General features: G+C 37.9%; 1 pseudogene; it reads left to right on the top strand.

The window, feature by feature from the left end:
- The first annotated feature begins 8,400 nt into the window (after positions 1 to 8,400).
- Positions 8,401 to 9,731, top strand: LOC114214708 (DDB1- and CUL4-associated factor 13 pseudogene; annotated as a pseudogene).
- The last annotated feature ends 1,931 nt before the right edge of the window (positions 9,732 to 11,662 follow it).

Below are 11,662 nucleotides of genomic sequence, written 5' to 3'. Positions count from 1 at the left end.
AAATACAATGAGAACTTGATAGATCTCCAAAATCAGAAAGTTCAACACTCCTCTTTTAGGAATTGATAGAAAAGCATTTAAAAATATGAGGATATAAAAAAAATTGAAAAACATAATTAACAAAGTTGACTCATCAACTGCAGAATGTACATTAATTCAATCATGCACAGATCATTTATAAATATTATTTATAAAATATTAACACATACCAGGCCATAAAACATGTCTAAATACAAATCCTTCCAGATAATTAAAGAGACTGTTTCTCAACATATTTCACAAGACCAGCATTATCCAGATAACAAAACTTGACCAACATGTTGCAAGACAAGAAAACTACAGAACAATATCCTTCATAAACATACATGTAAATATTTTCAACAAAATTTTAGCAATAATATCTAACAGTATGTAAAAAAGAAAATATATTATGACCAATTTGGAATAATATCAAGAATTCAAAAGTGGTTTAACATTTAAAGATCTATGTAATTCACCTTATTCACTAACAGACTACACACACACACACACACACACACACACACACACACAATAACAGCAACAATGAAACACATAGATCAATAGATATAGGGAAAAACATTTGACAAAACCCACATTCATTACTAATAGAAGTTTCCCAGAAAACAAGGAATTGAAGAGATGTCCCTAATCTGATAAATGTCATCTATGAAAAGCTTTCAGCTAACATCGTTCTTAATGGTGAAAAGAAGATAAATGTTGGCTCTTAAGATCATGAACAAAGTAAGGATATTCTCTCCCACCACTTCTACTTAACATTGTACTGGAGATTCCAGTCAGCCCAGTAAGGTAAGAAAAAAATTAAATGACAACATTATTGGAAAAGAAGTAGTAAAATAATCTTCATCTACCAAAAACAGAATGGTTTTTGTAAAATGTCTTCTGGAATCTAAAACAAATAAGCTAATAAATCTAATATGTGAAGTCAGCAAGGTTGTAGGATATAAGATGAATATACAAAATCAATTGGATTTCTGTGTACTAGCAATCCGTAGTTGAAATACTGAAGATACCATTTACACTAGCATTAAAAATATTACTTAGAGGTGAATCTAAGAAAAGATATACAAGGCCATTACACTGAAAAATAGATAATACTAAGAGAAATTAAGCCCTAAAAAGATGGAGATGCCATGTTCATAGATTAGATGACTCAATGTTGTTAACCTGTCATTTCTTTCTAAATTGATTTGTAGATTCAATGTAATATCAATCAAAATCCCAGGAATTTTTGGTAGGCTTATATTTGAACAGACTGATATTAACATTCATATTGAAATGTAAAGTATACAGGGGGCCCCTGGGTGGTGCAGTCCATTAAGTATCTGACTCTTGTGTTCCGCTCAGGTCATGGTCTCAGCTTCGTGAGATCAAGCCCCGCCTCAGGTCTGAGCTCAGGAGGAGTCTGAGTTTCTGTATCCCTCTCCCTCTGCCCCTCCCTGTGCTGGTTCTCTCTTTCTCTCTCTCAAATAAAGAAATAAATCTTTAAAAAATATATAAAGTATCCAGAATAGACAAAACAACATTGAAAATAAAAGAATAAATTTGGAGGACTTTATAGTACTTTTTATTAACATAAATTCGCATGGGGCTCCTGGGTGGCTCAGTAGGGTAAGCGTCCAACTCTTGATATCTGCTCAGGTCTTGATCTCAGGGTTGTAAGTTCAAGTTCCACATTGGGCTTCACTCTGGGCATGGAGCCTACTTAAAAATATATATATAAATAAATTAGCACATTTTGCAAACTGGTATAACGTTGTGTAGTAATGCTATAGCTGGGAAAGAAAACTAGTAAACTTGAAAAAACACACATATCCTGTGACTTAGTCTTTCCATTTCTGAGAGTATTCCTTATAAATCTGCAGGTTTATATGCAAAAAGAAACAAAAGGCAAGAATGTTCAAAGCAGCATTTTTCACATTTTCCAAAAACTGAAAAGAGCCCTTTCATAGTAAAATGGATGAATGAATTGCCATATCAATAAACCATAGAATGTTACACAGCAATGAAAATTAATGAACTAATTCTATGTGCAACAATATGGCTGAAACTTACAATCTTAATAGTGAATGGAGAAGAGCAAGTTATAGAAAATATATGCAGCATAATTACATTTATGTAGTATTCCAAAGAGGCAAAACTCAAGTATTTTGCTTGGGGATGCATACACAAGAACTAAAACTAAAGAAAAGGAATTGCTTATAAACAGTGTCAAGATAATGGTTACCCCAAAGGAGAGGGAATGGTGGGAGGAGCCACATGTGGGAGTTCTGGAATGTTGCTATTATTCTTTTGCCTGACATATTATATTTCCATGAGTTTGGCTTATAGCTGTTTTTTAAACTGAAAACACACTTTTTACACACTTTATTAGACACATACATTTATTCTATTTTATAATGTAAGAGTTTAAAAAACAAAAACCACAAGTCTTTGTAAAACCTAAGGAGAGGTGTTCGGGTTCCTTTCCTGGCCTGGGCCAGACCTTGTGATTTTAAAGCCTAAGCATTAGTCTCTTATGAGGTGTCATAGGGCCTATCGGCAAAAGGGCTGTGTTGGGGAATGGCGTACGCATTTTTAAGCTTATTCCAGCACTACTCCTGTGTCAAAAGTTGGCTCTCCAAAAATCTCTATTCCTGCTTCTTACACTCACCTATACCTACAGGCTAAAAACTCAGGTCTCTAGACTATGACTCACAAGCATTAAGAGAAAATGTAGTGCTACTTGGAGCTGGAGGTAAAGACTCCTAACTGGAGTGTAACCAGTCATGATGGAACACTTCACCTACTCAGTGGAGCCTGCAGATTGTCCCTTCGTGCGAACTGACAGCACCTCAGAATGCTGGATTGATTCAGCAGTGAAGCAGGGAAAACTGTGTCCAAGTGAAAATTATCTGATACACAAAAATTCTCTAAATTGCTATAATGGTAGAGAAATGTTATGGTTGGTGCAAAAGTAAGTCATTACTGGAGGCAAATGACTGAACTAAAGAAATTTGATTTCCCCTGGCTTTTAACTTCATGGGTGGCTGCCTGCAAGAAAACTCAATATATCTCTAAGACTTCTGCCTCTTTGCCAATTTGACTGAAATCAGCCCATAAAAGCCAAATGATTTCATTCCACAAGAAAGTAGGAAAATGTTGGAAGGGTCTATTTTTAATAGAAATTCAGAATTCCTTGAAGGCTATGGTTTCTTTGTCAAATTAGTTAGTGGAATCATAAATATTTCCATTTCTTATGCATACAAAGGAGAACATTTGATCCCCAGCTGAAAGAGGTCAGTCTGAGATAAAGCTTACAAAGTAAACATCACCAGATGACGACATACAGGAGAACTAAGTCTGGTCACTTGAAAAATGCTTGCTTAATATCCACAATAGCCAAACCATTGAAAGAGCCGAGATGTTCATCAACAGAGGAATGGATAAAGAAGATGTCGTATATACATACAATGGAATATTACTCAGCCATCAGAAAAGATGCATACTTACCATTTACATCAACATGAGTAGAACTGGAGGGTATTATGTCAAGTGTAATAAGTCAGTCAGAGAAAGACAATTATATGGTTTCACTTATCATATGTGGAACATAAGAAACAGTGCAGAGGACCTAAGGGAAGGGAGGGAAAACTTAATAGGAAGAAATCAGAGAGGGAGAAAAACCATGAGAGACTCTTAACTATAGGAAAGAAACTGAGGGTTGCTGGAGGGAAGATGGTTGGGGGATGGGGTAACTGAGTGACAGGCATTAAGGAGGGCACGTGATGTGTTGAGCACTTATGTTATATGCAACTGATGAATTACTGAACTCTGCCTCTGAAACTAAAGATGTACTATATGTTGGCTAATTGTATTTAAAGAAAAGAAAAAAGAAAAGTGCTAGCTTCTGCAATTAGAAAAATTGATATTAAGGGAAAAACTAAGGGAAGATTCCAGTACCCATTCTGGTTTTAATTTCAGTTCCAGGTTGGCAAAGTCATGGGTTTGTTGGATCTAGGGGAAAAGTTATTGTCTAGAAAGGATCATGGATCATTGGTGTCTCCATTGGTGTGCTCTGGCTCAACATTCTAAAGGCAGGGTCAATAGCATATTAGGGGAGATCTAGACATGACTCCCTGAGCTTTCTCCCAATGGGAAAGCAGTCCGCAATTAAAGATTGGAAGTGAAATGTGGGGATAACAGCTCAATTAAAGAGTAAACTGCTTGTGGCCATGGACCATGCCTTTCTTTCATTCCTCTGTTTCCTAACCAAATTTGCACTTCCTAATACAGTATTCCTGTGGATCATCCACTCAACAATTATCAATTTGCTGAAAACTAGGCAACTTGCTTATTGTGGGAGAAAGCAAGAGTATGGGATATAAGTACTTTTTCCTGTAGTCATGACATCAGTCGACTCTATATAGATCTGAGAAGCTAGCACTTCCATTTCAAACCACAAAAAAGATATCTTGCTTACATTAAGATTTACCTTAATCTAGGAAGGTGATCATGAAAAATTATTACCATGACTGCTTCAGTCCCCTATAAATATTGAATGGTTTTCGCATCTTCCTATAACCACTTGGCCCATGTTTAAGAGAAGCAAGAAGAAAAACAGCCCATGGGGGTAAAATCTGTTGTACTTTAGCTACATCCTGACTCAGCTGACTTAAATAAAAAAGCCCTTTACTGACTTATCTAACTGCAACCCCAGAAATGGGGTGAGCTTGAGGATGACCATCAACTCATGGCTCTGGCTCTGTTTCTCTGCAATTTCCCTGGCTGTGTCCCCTTCTAAATAATGACTACATCTTTGTGCTCCTTCTCTCATGGAGAAAAATGCCTGTAGTGGTTCCTGCCTTCACATCCATAAGCCACAAGAAAAAAAGAAGAAAGAGGAAGAAAGAAAATACTCTTCTCAAAGACTTTTAAGCAAGTATCCCAAGATCCATCCTGACTGGGTTGTTTATATTACCTGTTCATCTCTGGACCAGTGATTGTGGATGGAGGAATGAAGTGGATTAATTAACACAATCCAAGAAGGCTCAGCCTTGAAGCCAGGCAGAGTCCATTCTCCTCACGATTTGCTAAATGAGTAAGAGTAGAAGGCTGAACCAAAATTCAGAGGTCTAGGAAAGAGAAACATTATTCTGGGCAGGCAACCAAAAAGAGAGAGAGAGACTAAGAAAGAAAGAAAAATAGCAATAGTTCTCTAGTTTGGCTGCATATTAGAATCATCTGGGGGCATTTGCAAATCCTTATGTCCAGACCAAAACACTGGGCCAAATACGTCAGAATCTCTAGAGGGAAGGGAGAGGGCAGGAGTTCTCAAGCCCCCACGGTTGATTCCAGTGTGACTGCAATGAGACCATTGCATTGCATGGAAAGAGTTTATTACAGGAAGACAGAACTAATATCTGTCAGCTTCTCTCCTCACGTGGGGATTTTGGAGAGAGATGAGTTGGTTTTATTCCCCAAGCTCTGGCAGCTTAAAGCCACCTGAGCTGACAGTTGTATTTCCCCTTACAAAGGGGCTTACACGTAGTGGAATTATACTTTTCTAGCCTCACAATGAACAACACAAAGGTTACAACAGTGGCTAAATCCCACATGGGAAGCACAGAGAAGGCCATTGTAAGCACTGCTTTCCCAGAGTGACAGAAAATAGAGGGGGATTACAGATGGGTTTAAAATACTGTTTCCTTCCTGCCACCATTAGCGGTGTTTGTAGAGTGTGCAACCTTGCATCCCTGAGCCCAGCGCGGTCAGCTGGGGCATGGCTTTGTTTTGTTTTGTTCTCTGGTTCTCATCACTGTCCTTTCATCCATTCACTACTCATTTTCTCACTCTGTTTGCTATTCTGGATCCTATGGCTTCCCTCCTGAGAATTTACCAGAGCAATCAGGCTGAATTACAAGAGAGAAACCAAAACCCCCTTCAGAATTTCCTGCTTTTCTTTCTTCTTCTTTTGGGGAGGAGGGAGCTGTAAGAGGAATAAAAATTTTCTTTCTTGTTTGACTTCTAACACTGCTTGGGCTCCGTGTTGGAAAGTCTTACCTTCTCTTTCAATTTGTTTTTAAAGGAAGATTACAACAAACAAAACTTCATGACAGAGGAAACGATTTTCCAGAATGCAAGAGTCACTCAGACTGTAATTTTTCAAAGACCCAGGCTGGGACACATTCTCATGAAATTATCAGAGCACTAGGAAAAGAGAAGACCCTCAAAACTTCCAGAGAAGTAACATATTAAGTCTCAAGCAAAAGATAGGGAATTATTGTGGCAAGGGACTTCTCAACAGCAACTTTGCTAACAGGAAGATAATGTTCTTCCGAATACTGGAGTAAACATTCTCAAAATTATCAGTAAGTGTGAGGTGTATTGTAAGCAGGTATGGAAACAAGAACATAGAAAAAGTCAAATGATTAGAAAGTGAGAAGAGCACATTTAGTAGCGCCACCTTAATGGGTGAGGGAACAGGATCCCGGGGCACCAGGAATTTTCCCAAAAGAAGTTTAAGGGTCTTTAATTTAGTGCTTCACCATCAACCGAAATCAGCCGCTTCCTACTTCTTGCTATATTCTTTCTCCTCTTCTGACTATCCGTCTTCCTTTTCACTCCTTTCTTTATACATGTTGGTTTTTCAATTTCTTTTTCTTATATGAGTTGCTGGTCTTTTAAACATGCACTGGTTCAAATTTTTGAGAGATGAAACTTGATTTCTTCTGCTTGTCTTTTCATGGCAAGGCACATGATAGGTCGCTGTGGACTAATCAGGTTCTCACCCCCTAATTGTCAACTGAAGGTGGTGGGAGGATATAAAACATTTAAAACTGTGGCAAATTTGTCTTGTGTGGCAAGGGCAATGAACAAGGCATTTTTACTTTGAGCAGTGGTCCTTCACCTTATTAGATCTTATTAGACATGCAGATTTGGAGGGCTTCACCGCAGATCTACTCATTCAGAAACTCTGAGGGTGAGTGTCAGTCATCTGTGTTTTGGCAAGCCCTATGAATGATTCTGATACACACTAACATTTGAAAACCAGAGCCTTATCAGGGGCTATCACAATATTATTGAATATTTGGTTTACATAATCTCTCTGTATCGAAGTTTTCCAGTGATAAAAGGCAACATTACTTCCTTTTCATTTTTTTTCCTGAAAATGTAATGGAATTTTATATATTATCTTTCCTTAGCTATAGGTTGTGCATGGATGGAAGGCAGGTGTATAATTAGATGAATGCACATTCTCCAATGAGACAACACTAATACACCCAAAACTTCCAGCACATTTTATAAATGCTGTAGGTAGCAATAAAAGTTTCCTTGTGTTTCTAGCCATGAGAAACTCATTCCTTTTGGTTTACTTTGACCGACTCTCCCAGTCATAAATCCATACTCTTCCCACTAGAGTAATACAGAATGAATTTAGATTGGACTCTCACTTACTGAGAATCTAGTATATGCCTTGTTATCTCTTTTAGATCTCCCAATTACTCTGTGCATTAGGCATTTTTACACCCTCTCTGTGTGTAAGTCCTTGGAACATTTGTAGACACCCTTCTGTATCTCTTTCCAAGCAAAACAGCCCTAGCTCTGTCAGTTGCTTCTTTTATGATATGATTTTAAAGCCTTTCAAAATTCTGGTTGCTCTTCCTAGATGCTCAGTTCCTCATATTTCAATATTTAAATACTACACATGTAAGCAATGGTCTGACACATGTGGCACATTACCTCCTTTATTCTGGACACAGTATTCCTATTAGAGAAACCTAAAATTATCCTCAATTCCCAACCATATAACTGTGGTTCATATAAACTGATGTCATCAGAGGTCTCCCCTGACATGATTTTTTTTAACTGAAGTGTATTTTACATCTGTTCCTATTAAATATCATTTTAGTAGTTTTAGTCATCATTCCAATCTGTCATGATTTCTTTGAACTTTGATTCTATCTTCCTTTCTTTTTATTAGCTATTCCTCCCATATGTCTATCATCTGCAAAGCTTATAATCGTGCTTTTATGTCTTTGTTCAAGTTGTTGATAAAAATGTTGGGTAGAACAGATTCCTATAATAATGCACATAATACTAATATTTTATATTTGCATGGTGCTAAAGCCTTCACAAAGCATATTCATATACATGATCTCATTTGATACTATAATCCTGGATGGTAGGAAGGGCAACCTTATTTGCTTTTCTTCTCATTATGGATAAAGAAATGATGCGAAGAGAACATGAGTCACACGACTAGTGGTAGAGAGTTACTAGTATAACTTAAATGTTTTAACGAGGCTTTTGTTTAAGGAGGCAGCAGTAACCCAAACATGAAGGAAAGGCTTGGGGAGTCAGGGACAACTAGGAGGAAAGATGAAAGCGAAGATGCTGAGCCAGAACCCAGACAACTATGTCTGCGAAATCAAGCTGGACTTAAAAGAATTCCAAGAAACTATGACCTTCTTACATTTTCTTGAGGTCCCACAAGAATACTTAAGAACTTTAAATACACCAAACTGGAATGTGTATTTGCAATACCATTCTTTGCTTTCCTGGATGGTCACCAGGATGGAGTCAGTGGCTTGGCAAGCATCCAAAGAGCATGGCTACTGCCCTTCCTGGGGCATGTGATGGAGAGGTTAGAATTTGGAACTTGACTAAATGAAAATGTATCTGTACAATACAAGCACATGAGGGTTTTGTACAAAGAATATGTACTGACTTTTGTGGGACTTCTTTTTCTACTATTGGTGACGACAAACTGTGAAGGAGTGGAAGATGGACGGACCAGGCTATGGGGAAGAGGAGAAACCATTGCACATCACATTAGGAAAGACAGGGTATGTGGGAATTGATCATCACTGGAAAGAGACTGTTTTTGCCTCATGTGGACAGCAAGTAGACATATGGGATGAACCAAGAACAAGTCCTATATGTCCAATGTCCAGGGGATTTGACAGGAAAACTAGTGTTAAATTTAACCCAATTAATACATTTATCTTGGAAAGTTGTTCTTCTGATGGGAATATAGTACTATATGAGACGAGGCACACCAGTCCTCTGAAAAAGAGCATCTTAGATATGAGAACAAATACATTTTGTTGGAACCCTATGGAAGCTTTCATTTTTACTGCTGCAAATGAAGATTAGAACTTCTATAGTTTTGATATGCATGCATTGGACATTCCCCTAATGGTACATATGGATCATGCCTCTGTGGGGCTTGATGTGGATTACTTTCCCACTGGGAAGGAGTTATGTCTGCTAGTTTTGATAAATCTATTTGAATCTTTCCTGTGGACAAAAGCAGAAGCAGGGAAGTCTATCACACAAAGAGAATGCAACATGTGATCTGTGTAAAATGGACTTCTGACAGCAAATATATTATGTATGGATCTGATGAAATGAACATTTGTCTGTGTAAAGCTAATGCTTCTGAAAAATTGGGTGTGCTTCCATCATGAGAAAAAGCAGCCAAAGATTACAACCAGAAGTTGAAGAAGAAATTTCAACATCATCCTTATATAAAACACATTGCTTCTCACTGAGATCTACCAAAATCTGTCTACAGCCAGATTCAGGAACAGTGCATCATGAAAGAAGCTCATCAATGAAAGGAAGTGAATCGTCTCAAACATAGCAAGCCTGGATCTGTGTTGATTGTGTCAGAGAAATAGAAACACAGAGTGGCAATTGTGAAATAACACTTGATATTCCTACCAATCCTGATATATAATTATTTGTTGCATTTTTAAAAATGATTTATTTATTTCGGAGGAGAGGGGGAAGAGCAGAGGGAGAAGAATACATTAAGTAAAGAGCCTGATGAGGGGCTCAATCCTACAACCCTGAGATCATGACTTGAGCCAAAATCAAGAGTCAGAAGCTTAACCAACTGAGCCACCCAGGTGCCCCTATTTGTTACATTTTGATTTACAAATTTTGCAAGTAAAAGTACTGGCTTTTCTGAACCACTAAGGGTAATGGAGAAAAGGTGACAGTAGATCTGAGTTTTCTAGGACAAGCATGAGTTAGCCAGATAGACATGAGGGATAAAGGGCATTCCAGGCCAGAAGAGTAATTATTTAATGACCAGAGGTATGGGTATGGGGGGAGTGTTAGAAGATGATGGAGAATTAGGCAGAGACACATAATTTAGGAATGTTTTCTTTTACTGATGGTATCACCCTACTTGTAATGTTAATTAACCATGTCCTGATGAAAATCTTAAATATCTTTCATTTTTTTAAGAGGAAACATCATCAATTATTTCCTCTTGACTTTTTTCACATTTAATTTCTCTGTGTTTTAGATTTAAGAAACTTAGATGGTAAATTAAGAAAAAAAAGGAAAATTGTGCCTTGATTGAGTTACCTAACTTTATTTGCATAGCTATGTACATTTTAAAATAGAGCACAATATCAAAACAAACAATAATATCCCTGCCGTGTTATGCAGAGGTATGATTACACAATTTAAAACTCAATTTTATTGTGCATACGTGAAGACTGGTTTTTGATTGCTCAAGTTTTTTTTTTCCCAAACTCATAACAGTTTCATTCTTCATCTTAAAGTTCTAAGGTTGAACTATATTTGCATTATCCATAAAAGAAATCATAAGTATTTTCTCTGTATGAAAATTTCCCCCAATACTTCATAACCTGAAAATGACTAAAGCAATTTGTGCACTAAAAATGGGGGGGACCTCTTTGTTCTCAGACAAGGGCAAGGGAGTTTGAGAATCAAAGGATAATTTCTTGAAAGTAAAGGTTGAACAGGTCAAAACAGAAGGTGATACTGGATGTTGTTTTGAAATGCTAACAATAGCATCCCTTCCTACTTGCCTCCTGTTACATGGTCTCAAATAAAACTGTCAGAGGCTAGCATCCCAGGACCTCTCGGCAGACCCTCTTTAAGAGCCATAAAGACCCAGTGTTCTCCATCGACTTGCTTCTACTTTAGAGTGAGAGAAACACACACGATGAAAGGAAGGTTAAAATCTAAGGCAGACAACAAGGAAGCAGCTGAAAGGGCTGGTTCACCCTGCAGTGTAATGAAAGATGTTGGTTCTGAGAGGGAAGTTACACTTTGTCAGAGACTTCTGGTTGCCTAGAAGTTTGCAGTCAAAGAGGAGTCGGAGTCTGATGTGGTTGCGAGGAAGTGGTGCCCGTGTTGCATCACTCCCCCATGATACAAGGGCCACACCAGGCACATGTATTGAGTTGGGAACCTCTGGGAAGTCCCCCAACAGGAGGCTTCCAGTTGTGTTCTGCCGAAGCAGTCAACTCCAAAGAGACCTGGTTTTCCTACTATAAAGACAGTGTGACTGAGACTCGTGGGCTTTTCCTGCCATTTCTGTTGTGTCCTTTGCCAGACAGCACCTGGCAAGCCATATCTGTGTACACAGAGGGTTTTACCACATTGTGAGGAAACCTCAAAGTCGAAACTCCCTATGAAATGGATTTGGTTAAAGATCTATGGACCTCCTAATCATAATATATGAAACAGTCTCGTCTAGAAAAAGAGCCTGCATTTAAACGAGACCTCGGTTAGGTATGGCTAACTGTAGGTATTGAAAACCACTAACACATTTCAAAATGAGAGTGTGTGGTAAGAAAATATAGTGTTAGGAAGA

Source organism: Eumetopias jubatus, unplaced genomic scaffold (genome assembly GCF_037043125.1).
Source record: "Eumetopias jubatus isolate StellerSeaLion01/CBP00866 unplaced genomic scaffold, mEumJub1_p1.0 scaffold_1, whole genome shotgun sequence".
NCBI classification, from domain to species: domain Eukaryota; kingdom Metazoa; phylum Chordata; class Mammalia; order Carnivora; family Otariidae; genus Eumetopias; species Eumetopias jubatus.
Note: the sequence above shows the minus strand (reverse complement) of the source record. Positions and strands in the feature narration are given on the sequence as shown.